General features: G+C 49.9%; 1 long non-coding RNA gene across 1 annotated transcript; it reads left to right on the forward strand.

The window, feature by feature from the left end:
- The first annotated feature begins 470 nt into the window (after positions 1 to 470).
- On the forward strand, positions 471 to 1606 carry LOC122387507. The gene is made up of 3 exons (XR_006257608.1): positions 471 to 555; positions 780 to 896; positions 1476 to 1606. It is a non-coding gene; the product is annotated as an uncharacterized LOC122387507 (long non-coding RNA).
- Positions 1607 to 13887: the final 12281 nt, after the last annotated feature.

Here is a 13887-nt window from a genome sequence, read left to right on the forward strand (position 1 = left end):
GGTTGTTATGCAAAGTTTCAATATGTTTGTTTGATAATATAAACACGTTTTCATGTGTTTGAAGGTCGCAAAAGCTTAACATAAGTGGCAACCACACTTTGTATTACGTTTCGTCTCATATATCATGAAGAACAACCAAGTATTTCAGGCTTGCTGAGCAACCTCAACCAAGGTATTCATTATGCAATGGATCTTAACATAATCTGGCGTTTTTTTTTTTAAGTTTCCATTTTTGCAATTAAGCTGGTAATAATTTTTCAGTGCTCGCAGTGCGCATAAATACCTTGACCTAACATAATACACTCAAATAAAATGGTTACAGCAAACACGCAATGTAAACAAACTAGTGCTACAGCCTATAGTGGCAAATTGAAATATAAATAAGCTCTTTACTTTTTAGCATCATAATTTAAGTTGTACATAATATGGTCACATACTGCGGGATGGGTTCATCTCAATCTCTTCGCAATGTTATCAGAGCTGTAAAAATGAAAACAATGATTTTGCATGGTATTATTGTTTATTTTCAAATTGGTCACTGAAGTTATTTCATGGGTAGGTGCTTAATCTTTTTCAATATTTATTTATTAATTGCTTTTACTGTCAGCATGATGTTAGCCAAATTTGTTTGTGCTGATTATTGTTTATTTTCAAATTGGTTACTGAAGTTATTTCATGGGTAGTTGCTTAATCTTTTTCAATATGTATTTATTAGTTGCTCTTACTGTCAGCATGATGTTAGCCAATTTTTTTTTGTGCTGAGAGTTTTCTGTTTGCAGGAAAACTGAGGTGAGGGCGAGTAGGTCCCTGAGGAGAACCACTGCAAAGGCGGTCAAGGAGATTCTGGGAGCATCCTGCGAGCAACCTCTAGACCAGCCAGCAGGCACCTCTGACAAGTAAGGCTTATGGTTATGTGTTCACTCACATTAAAAGTGTTCACAAATATCCATCAGTGTTAAAAATCCTGGCCCGTCTTGGGCGCCACCATCATTTTTATTCCCATTGTTAAAATGCATCAAAACATTCTTTTTGCCATGAGTAATGGTAACTTTTTTGTCGGGGTAAGGCTTAGGCCACTCAATCCAATAAGGTGATGTCTTAAGTCAAGTCACATCCACTAAATGTTCTGATAATGACCTATGCTGGTCCTAACTAGTGCTTAGAAAAATGCTAAGTTGTGTTTCAGTCTTGGTTGGTGTTTGAACATTTTTATACGTAGTGCTTTTTTTCTGAACAAGTGCCATGCTAATCACGAGCGAATTCGAGGGGCAGTCGCCAAACATGTCTTCCTCTTCAATAGTAACGGGATAATCGAATTAATGCAAAGCCAAAGGGCATGAATTTTTCGTTGTCCGTGAAATCTTTCAATTTCAATGCGAAGACTAGGTTTATTTAAGTGTTATCGTTTTTTTTTTTTGCACAATATTAAATTGTCAATGTCTTTCAAGTGATGTAGCGTAATACTGGTTTCACAGTGCCGCTGCCGGTGTCGACGCTGGCAGCCATGGCCGGCGCCGAGCTGACGAGTTCCAACCTGGAAGATCAGCGCGAGGGCCGGCATTTGTTGCCGGCTTCGTGGCATACAAGTGTCACCACAACGACGCCACCATCGCACGATGGGCGGGCGGCCGCATTTAGCGCGACAAAAATACAGTTTCATGTGTCGGAGCCTCTGGGTGCTTGTGAGTGAATAATGTTAAGGTGAAAAGTCTTTGGATGCTGTTTAACATGTTTTTGGGACACTGAAGTACATTTATTTTATGCTTACCATAGCAGCCCCGTGGTGCAATATTTAATAAAAATACTATGAAGTTGCCAAAACACATACTATACATTATCAACCGTGCAGGAATGAAATGAGAAATGTTTAAAGCGTTATTGCTTTAACCTTCGCCCGTATTGGTGTTTTGACAGCCGCGAACGTACCTATAGGGGGGGGGGGGTCCTTGCTTGGAACGTAGGTATAGGTTGGAAGTTGCCCTTGTCGTTTCGCCCCTGATCGAGCTAGAGCTTAACGGACAAAAAACGAGCGTGTTGTTCGTGACGAGAGGAAGTCGATGATACCAATTTTAAGGTCCTAGGTCATCGGTTGACCTTCCAGATCAGGTCAATGACCTAAAAGTCGGGAAAACCGGGACCTGTTAGAACGTCGTTAAGGGTGGCTGCTATCGTTTTTCGGGGTGCTGATTACGAATATCATGTTATGTATGATCATAGATGATGTCTTTATGCATTTAGGCCAGCTCGGGTCAGGTCAGGTCAGGTCAACCAGTGAGGCTTTTGCTGGGTATGCGTAGTAGGTGGCAACCGCCTCAAACGGCTTCGTAACATGTTACAAAGGCACCAAAACTACTTAGTAAATGTTCAAATGGTTGTTAAATTCGATATCAGCTCAAAAAACTAGTTTACAAACATGTAAAACTCGAAAAAATGAACTGAGGTCATCAAAGGTAAATGACCTGACCTGACCTTCCGGTGACTTTGACACCCACCCTAATGCATGGGACCAACATCAATCACATGTTTGAATGCCTGAAACCACGAAAAGACTGGAAACGCTCGGCTAATGCGAGCCGACATGCGCCGAATCGCGATTCCGGCCAAACATGGTCTCGAAAAGTAGGTCACAGGTCAAAGGTCGTTAGGGTCAGGGTCATGAAATTTCAAGGGTGGGTTTAAATTGATTAACGTGAGGGTACTAAAAGTTTCGTAGCGGCCGCTTTTACGCGAGTTATCCGTGAAAAAACAAGGCGGGGGGGGGGGGTCCGTTCGACCCCCGCCCCTATACGGGCGAGGGTTGAAGGACATGTTAAGTCAGTCCGTACCAATCTAGTTGAAGAAAAGTCGATTATATTGCAACCGGTAACAACACTGTCAGCTGTGTAACGTGACATGTCAACCAACGAGCCAATCAGCGACCCGGAATAAGCCCACGTGTGAGGTCAGCGACATGCCTCATATCGCCCAGGCGCCCGGCCGCCCGCGTGCCTCGGTGCGCACGGGCATATATGTGTCGTACAAAAATTGTTATAATTCTGAAGATCGCGGGTAATAGCAGCTACATTTTATCGCAACGTGTAGATAAACACTCGTTTTAACTAAAAAACAGAACTACGTCGCGGAAATCGGCGGAAGGTTCCTCGAAAATAGAAATTGGATTTTCTGAGGCCTTGTTCGTAGCGTCTCACAAAAATGCATGTAGATATTGTGCAGAGGAGTTGTGGAAAGTAAAATACCCGTCTCTGCGTTGACTACGTCCTTGTTCATCGTAAATCTTCAGAAAATAGGCTTACCGTCGGGTAGTTTCTGTTTGATAAAGCAACGAACACAGCGCATTGAACATAGCAGATTGACCACCATGTGATGGATGGTAAACATTGTCGAAAGTTTCGCTCATTTTAGCGTTGATGGCATAATGCCAGCAAGCTTATTTGGATATTTTTGAATGCCCCAGGTATTTCTTAGTTTAAACGCATCGTTGTTGTATTTGTTGTCGGAGGTCACCAAAATGATTTTTGTCGCGCTAACTGCGGCCGCCCGCCTATTGTGCATCGGTAGTCGGGTCTCCTGACTTCTCGGGCGCCGCCGGAGACACTGAACACCCTGCCGAACAGTTGAATTGTGACGTTCAGCCGAGGCCAGCTGTTTGTTCCGTCACAAGCCTGGATGGCCGCTGTGGAGGAGTTCGAGCGGAACTTCTGCCTGCTGATGGAGGCAACTGCAGATCAGGGCGAGTCATACAGCGTCTCATGTTGCTCATCGCCGTCAAGCAGCCTCAGCTCGGCACCCGCGTGTCCAGGAAGTTGGCGAGCACCCGTCTCCACCTCCCCCTTCGGTCTCTTAGCCTGACTCTGGACGAGGTCCGGCAGCTGAAAAGAGCCGATAGAAAAGTTGGCCAAGGAGCTCTAGGTGAGCTGCTGGTAAACCGGCTCGTGTAACGACTGTGCGACTCGGCGTGGTGCTGGACTCGGTGTGGTGCGGCAGGCTCTGTGTGGGTGCTGTGCGACTCGGCATGGTGCGCCCTCCGGCTGTGTGTAACGGCTTTGCGACTCGGTGTGGTACGGCCGGCTCTGTTGGTACTTGGTGCTGTGCAACACGGCATGGTGCCTCCGGCTGTGTGTAACGGCTTTGCGACTCGGTGTGGTACGGCCGGCGCTGTTGGTGCTGTGCAACTCGGCATGGTGCCTCCGGCTGTGTGTAACGGCTATGCGATTCGGTGTGGTGCGGCCGGCTCTGTTGGTGCTGTGCAACTCGGTGTGGTGCCTCCGGCTGTGTGTAACGGCTATGCGACTCGGTGTGGCACGGCCAGATCTGTTGGTGCTGTGCAACTCGGCGTGGTGCCTCCGGCTGTGTGTAACGGCTGTGCGACTCGGTGTGGCACGGCCAGATCTGTTGGTGCTGTGTGACTCGGCATGGTGCCTCCGGCTGTGTGTAACGGCTGTGCGACTCACTGTGCGACTCGGCATTGGGTAACGGCTGTGCGTCTCGATATTGTACCACCAGCTGTGAGTAACGGCCACCCGTAAGTGAAACTTATAATATTTAGTGAAAATGTTTATTCGATTTTTTTCAGCAATGCAACTTAAGTGCATCCGTCCTGAGGGCCCTAGCAGGGCAGCGGAGCCGATGTAATTTCGGTGACTACTGACTCCTGACTTCTAGTTCCAAAAACTAATTCCGACTCCTCAGGGCTGCGGAGTCGGAGTCAGAGTCGGAGTCGGAGTCGGTCGGAGTCGACAGTTGTGACCGGAGTCGGAGTCGGAGTCGATTTTAGAAACCCGAGCCGGAGTCGGAGTCGGAGTCACCGAAAATCTGTCGACTCCGCAACCCTGCTAGGTCTGCGGAGTCGGAGTCGGGAGTTGGAGTCGGTCGGAGTCGACAATTCTGCCCGGAGTCAGAGTCGGAGTCGGAGCTGGTTTTTGAAAGCCGGAGTCGGAGTCGGAGTCACCGAAAATCCATCGACTCCGCAGCCCTGCGACTCCTACTCCGGGCAGAACTGTCTATTCTGACCGATTCCGACTCAGACTTCGCAGCCCTGCAGCTCCGCAGTCTGCGGAACCGATGAATTTTTGGTGACTTCGACTCTGACTCCGGCTCCGGCTTTCAAAAACGACTCCGACTCCGATTCCGGCTCCAGTTCGACTCCGATCAAAGTCCGGTCCCGACTCCATAACCCTGCGCCCTGGGACCCATACAAGCCTCACTGGTTTCGGCCCGCTTTTCCTGGACGTGACCTTATATCACTATTACTCACTTTAAAATGCGACATATTTTCAAGTTCTAGTGCGAAAAGTGCTCACGATAGCTTTTTGGGCGTTATAACACGAAAAAATGCCACCGGAAAGTCCGTAGTAATGCTCTATACATAGGCCGGCCGCGGCGGGAGCACCCCAGTGACGTCATCCGGGGCCGGTAGGGGGAACGTAAAAAATTCCCTAATGAACCTACCTGGTATATAGGGCCTTGGAGTAGGGTAGGACCGGGCGACTGGGACGGGGGACGTCACATCTGGGCCACAACTGGGGCGAGGTCCATGACCGTCGGTCCCAGAAACTTGGTAGGAGCGTTGATAATTGGTCTTGACTACTGAAGCAAAGACAAGTGAATCAGTGATAGCTGACAATCCTTTCGTGAGTTCTGATTGAACTGGATCAGGAAGCCAGGACGAGCTAGAAAGTTGATCAGACCTATAGGTAAGTTTAATGACAGTGATTTATTTTTTTGTTGTGTAACTACTGAAATGTGGTGATGCGTTGTAATGCCCAGAGGCTGAAATTTGAAAGATCAGTTTGTTTCTAACATTCTAGCCTAGTAGCCTCATTTTTAAATTTACTTTTTAGGCCTCAAAGGTGATGAGAAAACGGCAGAGAATGGTACCTACTGTTTCAAGATGACTTGTGAAAAATTGGCGACAGCTTGACATCGCGTAGGTGACAGCTTTTGAGTTTTATTCACCTCTGCTAACCACTACACTACCGCGGCGGCGTGGGGGCAGGCGGAAGGGAGGCTGCGGAGGCATGGGGGCTTTTTTACGCATTTTTGGAAAAACTAATGGGTTTAGTGAAAAATGCTTCTTAGGTAATTCGAAGAAAAATGTCTCGGTTTTCCGATGATGCACTTAGTTTTGTGCTAGCTTTAGCAGAGTTTGTTCTACAGCGCTACAAAAACCGCCCATTTGCATAGGACTTAAACGGGTCTTCAAGACTTTCCCCCAGATGACGTCACGAGCTGACGTCACGATCAGGTAGAATCGCCGGACGACCCTACCTGGTATATAGGGCCTTGCGCCCACTGACCGCTACAGCTCTAGACTCGTTTGATATGCTCAAATATAACGTGGCGCGACTACTTTTCGTTGGTCCTCGCGGCTGGTTGATTGTTATGACGGGCAGGCCCATGTCACTCCACTTTTGATGACGTCATAAGGGGGCCTCAGGACAATAATGGCGCGGTGCGCCACAATCGCTTCAAAGCTACTTGCCAACAGTTGCCATTTTTGAAAATATTATTTTGAAATAAAGTTACAATAAAAATATTGCAATAAAGTTGTTGATTAAATCGATACCATATCTAAAAACATAATGAAAAATGATTTATTCATAGTAAAAATATAAGCTCGATGCGATTTTAGGCTGCTTTCCTGCAACTGCAGAGGATTTTCAAATAGCCTATATCTTTAAAACCGGCCATTTCTTAGCATATTGCTGCTCTTTTTCAATCGCTAGAAAATTAGTTGGACTTTCCAATGACATCAACGGTTGAGCAATATAAGTAGAGTGTCACCAACAATCTTCAAATGAAGTTAGTCATTTTTACTTTGTAAAGGAATGGAGCACCCCTTGCGAGCATCAGGGGTGACGTCACTCAGGATCTGTCTCTGATTGGTCGGCGGGAGAGTGACTACCTTCTATAGATGGCCTTGATGACGGGGCTGAGAGGGATCCACGGTCATAGAATACTAAGGTAACACGGAGCCGAAGCTTCAAGCCAGGGGACACGGGAGGCATGCCGTCAGCTGTCCTTTTTTAAACAATCGGTTTCTTTTAAATAATTTCTTTTGGTTTTTTTATGTCTTTCATAAATATAGTACATCAAAAATTAAGTTTTATTTTTTATGAGGTGGTAAATATTTTTCTGTCAAAACCATTCCCGTTTAAAGAAAATAGACAAGGGGAGAGTTTACCCAGGACCCTATGGAGGTTGTGTACATGAGTTTACCCAGGGCCCTATGGGAGAGAGTTAACACGTGCTTCTATGGGGCGAATTCGATGCAACAAATGGCGCAGTAGCGACATTACTTTTGTTCGATGTCTCTCGGACGACAAAGATCCTACGCCGTTTGGCCAATCATATCCCGCGCCCTGCTGGGGGGGGGTGTTTGAACACCCCCCCCCTGTGGTTTTTCGCGAATATCTCAAAAACGGCGGCGCGGAGCGCCGCCGTTTTTGGTACACCTTATCATACATCAATTCTACACATGTTGTGAAAATTTCAGACCAAGGTCATTCAAGGTCAGGTCACCAGGTCACTCGAAGTGACCTCACCTCATAAAAAGTTTCAATGTCTGTCATAGCTACACCGAGTGACCGATCGCTTTGAAACTTTCAGCGATTGCTAAGAGCATTAGCATGTACAAAATGTATATCTCAGAATTTTGATATCGATGACCTAAGGTCAGGTCAATTTTGCGACCTCACCATTATAAGTCAATGGGAGAAAATTGAAATGCGCCTGTTTTGGACGAAAGACATTATAAACACTCCCAAACACTGAATTACAAGTGGTTTAGACACACTGAACATGAAAATGGTGTCTGTGACCCCTGTTTATGCCCTGAGGTCATCTTAGGTCACGAATGGTATCTAACAGTTTTTCGCAAATAACTTTTGATAGAGGCATGCTAGAGCGATGAAAACGCCTTAGATGTGTTCAGCTCGACGATACGGATCGACTGATATGCAACATGACCCTTTCCGGTCAGGTCATGACCTTGACCTGAGGTCAAATTTTCAAGTTGACCTTTCAAGGTCAAATTATAGTTCGTTCGATGCGTCTTGACGAGAGGAACACGATGCCGGTAAAAGTAAGCTCGTACAATGCTTGGGTCAAAAGTTATTGCAGAAAAACTGTTTCCGAAAAAATCGGCTATTTTTGCAGTTTTTGCCCCCTGCAGGCAAAACCGTTGACGTTAGGTCAAATCTGAGAAAATTACTCAGAAAGGGCGTTAATAGGGCTATCGAATGCGCTTTTCCGCGGCGCTGTAGCTCTATTGGTTCCCGAGTTATGCGTTGGCTTCTTGGAAATTTTCGACATTCGACCTGGAAATCGGCGAAAATTAGCCTTCAATGACCTCTGGTGACCTGACCTTTGACCTGACCAAAAAATTGACCGAAGTGATTTCCTCATTATTTTTGACGCTCTTTCGAACGCCGCCTTCCGCGTATCGCTACGTGGCCCAGGAGCCGAGTTAGAAGGGGGGGGTGTTCAAACACCCCCCCCCCCCCCAGCAGGGCGTGGAAATCCAGGACCCCCAGCCGGGCGCGGGATATTCCATAATCGCAGCCGAGCCCCCGTTGACCTAGAACGGGATTGGCCGGACGACGTACAATCTTCGTCGCCCGAGAGACATCGAACGAGGGGTACATCGACTGAATATACATTGCGATTCAATATTCAGTAGGTATTTTATGACCGTGATTGCAATTTGCATTTGAGCTCAGCAGTCGAGTAAGTTGTGCCAAAAATACCAGAAGTGTTGCATGCCCTGGATGCAGAAAAACAAGATTGAGATGAGTGGATCAAGATGTATCTTTCGTGCAGATGTACCTGTCAAGATGTAGGTACCTTTCACTTAAAGGGATTATCAGGGTTTAAAAATTGAAAGGAATCGGCATAAATTTCCAATCAATGAACTCCCCAGACTCTGCCGATTCTAAATATATGCATAAAATGTAAATCGGTACCAAAATTTGCGAGATATAGCCGTTTCAAAATTGACAAAATTGTACTTACTCACGCAAAACAAGTACTTGGGCGGCCAAGTTGGCCCATCACTAAAATGTAAACAAAGAGCAGCCTTGGGAAATTTCGCCAAGGCCGCCGCACCGCACTGTCGATTTCCACAAGACGGGCCTTGTCTGTTTTGTTTTTGTCTGTTGTTTTTAGGGCCTTGCAACAAGATTTCAGTGCTTGGCATTGAATTTGGATATGAACAAATTGAAGATTTGCTTTTCAATAAGACAGCAAGAGTTATCAACATTGCCAAAGTTATTATTTTGATTTGGGTGTGATTTGAATAGCTTGAGCTTGTTTGCTGATCATCAAATCTTGATTAATATCATTTAAATGTCAACAATTTTCAAGGGTAAATTTGAGTGTTTTATTTCAATAAATTGAAATGTAAGTGCATCAGGCACAAGAGCTAAGTTTCAATCTGATTATTTTGTCAAGAGTGGTCAATCTAATGTAACGTCTTGCGAGAAAGCTTACCTAAGTGACTGAAGAAAGCGCTACCTACAGTTTTTCAAGATCTATGTTGATCTGTTTTTTCGAACAACAGGTTGTACAACATGATGTTGTGACATGACCTCTGTGTCCTGTACGTCTCCCCTGCTGCTGCAGCAGAGCCCCGGCTTCAACTATAGTTTGTTATGGGTGGGCTCTCCGTGAACGTCTTGGTGCGTTTCTACATATTGCTGCTGTGAAAGGACGGTACATGAAAAAATATGTAACTTGTATGTTTTTTATTGCCCTGGTACCTACTTAATGTATATTTTTGTTGTTTATGAGTGATAAATGAATATATTTTGAGGAAAATTGAGGCATTTCAGTTTTAGTTTGTGGAACAGAACAGAAGAAGCTGCTGAGTGCGGATCATGCTTCAATTGAGAGAATCATCCTCAGTTATCTACATATAGGCATGCTTTGTAAGCTCCTTGCATTTTGCCAGCTTCTACTTGCTAGTCAAAGTTGTAAGAAGGGTTAGGGAGAACAATTGGTACACATGCCACCATGTGCAATCACCAAACGAATGAACGTGAGGGCCAAGTCCTTCACACAGCATGGATGCTTATAGGTACTGCACTAATGTATAATGTTCATTATGTTCATATTAGCAACTCACCCAGGCAGCCTGCCTTGTGGTATTTCTGAGTTTAAGATTTTGTAAGACTCACACTAATCATGAGGTAAATTATATTGATATGTATGGATGAACAATGTGCAAAGGGGTCGCACGTGCCTGCTCAGTGCTCAGCCATGGATGCACGTGCCTTCTCAACAATGGGCGTGCTTGCAGACATCTCCATGGACGAACAATGTGCAAAGGGGGGGGGGGGCGTGCCTCCGCGGCCGCCTGTTGGCTCAGCCGCTGCTGCTGCTTGGCGCCGCTGCTGAGCGCTGCCGGAGACGCCGCTCGCTGCCGGAGCTGCCGGAACAGTCACCGGAGCTGCCGCCCGCTGCCGGAGCTGCGGGAGCCGGGCCTGTAGGGATCATCTATGCGATTTATCATCTATGCGATTTATCATCTATGCGATTTGTCATTTCATGTTGTCATTTTCATTTATATTGTCACCGCTTTATTAATCAATCTGTTACCTGTTGTCAATTGCGCGTCAAGTTTGTTTGTTATTTTGTAAACCGGCCTGCCGCTGGCCTCAACCTTCCTAGTAACCGCTGTGCCATACGCTATAGAACGTGTCGTGCAAAGGTCACGGCGGCACCCCTGAGGTGGCCGCTGCCCGTACGTTTAGGAGCCCATTGTCGTGACGTCATGACTGTGAACAAAGGTCGGTAGGGGCTCTCCCGGCAGCCGGACGGTGACTCATACGTTAAGCTTGTCTCTCGCCGCGCCTGCGGGCATATTGGTAGTACTAGGGACGGCCAGCATGTGACCGCGGTTTTCGGCGACATTGTCTCTCGACTGCTGTTCGCTACAAGACAAATACACATAGAAAACGGCTCGGGCATTTGGAGAAGAGCGGCTACTCTGAGGCGAGGGAAGAACACGGAGATTCACACAAACGACCTGACTAGGTTGCACCGGCCACAGTCGACCGAGGTGGGCTTCTGCGCCCTTAAAGACGCCTCTGACTGGCCATTGCGCTGACACCCTGGTCGGACCACGGTCATTGATCGGACCCTGCCACTGGTTCGTGCTCAGGCTGCCTTAGCGGGTAGACCTGCTCGACCAGACGCCCCACTGGTGGGCGAGTGCTCGGTTCCGACTTTCACCGCCGGTCCAACAGCGTTCTGCTGGTTCCCGCCGATCCGGTTACGACACCGCAAGTGCCGTACCGACTCGGGCGTCCCAGGTGGGCGTAACGGTTACCACACCAGTTCGCGACCCCCAGGCTCTGTCAGCCGTCGTACGGCTCTCGGACGGACACTCTAATAGATCAGCCACAGATCAATAGATTGTCACAGACCGTCCGTCCAGCCACGCGCTACCCATCAGCCCAGTACGACAATTGGTGACCCCGACGTGATCTCCGTTGTTCAACCTTAGCCTCTCGTCATGCCCGCGGACAGCGCACAGTCCGGCGCCGCAGCTCAAGACTCGGCCAGCGTTCCAGCTTCAGCCTCCGAGTCAACTCATCGGCCCATGGCTAGCTTCCGGCTACCACCATACTCTCCGGAAGAGCCCGACCTGTGGCTACTGCAGGTGCAGTGCGCTTTCGACGTCAGCGGGGTCGACTCCGACGAGCTGAGGTTTAAGCTTCTCGTCGCAAACCTCCCCGCCAACATCGCCGTCCAGGTCAAGGACGTCATTCGGTCATCCCGGTCTTTTGACGTGCTGTGTGCGGCGCTCCAAGCCCGCCTGGCACAGTCACGCGCCGACCGACTACAAGCCCTGCTCGGCCGCCAGCAGCTCGGCGATCAGAAGCCGACGGCGCTGTTGCGCTCAATGCGCAACGAGCTAGCCGCAGCCGGGGACGCCCCGGTTGATACGGAGCTCTTCCGTACCCTATTTCAACAACGGCTACCGCAGCCCGTCCGTGCTGCCCTCGCCCTCCTGCCAGCCGACAGCACGCTTGACGCACTGGCAGAAGCGGCCGACCGGTACCTGGAAGCTAGCGGACCCGACCCACGGCTATCAGCGATCGCGGCACAGCCGTACACACAGCCGGCACCGCCCATCGCTGCTTCAGTGACAGCCCCAGCGCCAGCTGCAACCCCTACGCTGGACACCGTCATCGCCTCCCTGGTCGCTAAGATGGAGCGCCTGGAGGCCAGCAACCGACGACTTGAGGACGCCGTGCGACGCGACCGCAGCCGTTCCCGGCCGCGCCAGGCGTCTCGCCAGTCACGCCGCCCGTCACCGGCTCGTCCCTCAACGCCGCCGCACGACGACACGCTGTGTTGGTACCACCAGCGATTCGGCGCCCAAGCGCGCCGATGCAAGTTGCCGTGCTCCTGGATCGCCTCGGAAAACTGAGGCGCCCCGTGCTGATGGCGCAAAGCACGGGCGCCCCTCCTGCCGCGCCACTCCTCTTCGTGAGGGACACGGAGACGGACCGGCAATTTCTAGTCGACACCGGGGCGCAGGTCAGCGTGCTGCCTCGCCGCTGCCTGCCCAACGGGTCTACGCTGACCCCTGCTCCTGTCGGCCAGCAGCTCGTCGCGGCAAACGGCTCACCGATCGCGGTGCACGGCACCTGCCTGCTGGACGTCACCTTGAGTCAGCAGCACCGCCTGAAACATCGATTCTTCGTCACTGACGTCACCACACCCATCTTGGGCACCGACTTCCTGGCCGCACATCACCTCGTCGTGGACGTTACCAACCAGCGTCTCCTGCGGGACGGCACCGTCTGCGCCAGCGCCGAGCGGTCACGGCTGTGCTCCATCGGAGTGCGTCTCGTCCGGGAGCAGGCTGCTGCTCGCTTCGCAGCTGTCCTCGCCCGGTACCCGGATGTGACCTCACCAAAACCTGGACCAACACCGGTGAAGCACAACGTGACGCACCACATCGTCACCAAGGGTCCACCGGTGTACCAGCGGCCACGACGCCTCCCGCTGGAGCGCCTTCAAATCGCACGTGCCGAGTTCAACAAGATGCTCCAGCAAGGCACCATTCGACCGTCCAGCAGCAGCAACAACAGCAGCAGCAGCAGCAGCAGCAGCAGCAGCAGCAGCAACAGCAACAGCAGAGGCAACAGCAGCAATACCGGCAACACCACACTGCGGCTTCCTGGTGAGTTCTTCACCAGCCGCCAAGCCTCCGCAGCATCGCCGGCCGGTTTCGTACAAGACCTGAAGCGCGCCATGTCTCAGGTGCGGCCGACACTCCCACGTCCGGTCCAGCGCGCCACGTACGTCCCGACGGCACTCCAGACGGCGACACACGTCTTCGTGCGCAGGGACTGTCACCGCTACCCGCTGGACGCTCCATACGACGGACCGTTCCCGGTTACCGAAAGGACCACCAAAACCATCACCATCGACCGTCGACAGAAAAAGGAGGTCATCAGCATCGACCGGTGTAAGGCCGCCTTCCTGGAGACGCCAGACGAATCCGGTCATCGACAGTCTGACCTGCCGACTGTGCAGCCGCACGGTACTGCGTCCAGCGGCCCGCCGGCCGCGCCACCGCTCAACAATGAGCCCAGCGGCCCGGAGCTTCTCATCTACGGTGACGCACCAAATCGCCCTGCAGCCGTCGCTCGGGCTGACGCTGCACCATTGCAGCCTCGGCCGATACTACGAACGACCCGCTCCGGCCGCGTCATACGACCTCCGGTAAGATATCGCCATGTCACTTTTGTCCGCGACATGTCTGGCGAGGGGGTACTGTAGGGATCATCTATGCGATTTATCATCTATGCGATTTATCATCTATGCGATTTGTCATTTCATGTTGTCATTTTCATTTATATTGTCACCGCT

Source organism: Amphibalanus amphitrite, unplaced genomic scaffold, assembly GCF_019059575.1.
Source record: "Amphibalanus amphitrite isolate SeventyFive unplaced genomic scaffold, NRLGWU_Aamphi_draft 000017F_arrow, whole genome shotgun sequence".
NCBI lineage: Eukaryota > Metazoa > Arthropoda > Thecostraca > Balanomorpha > Balanidae > Amphibalanus > Amphibalanus amphitrite.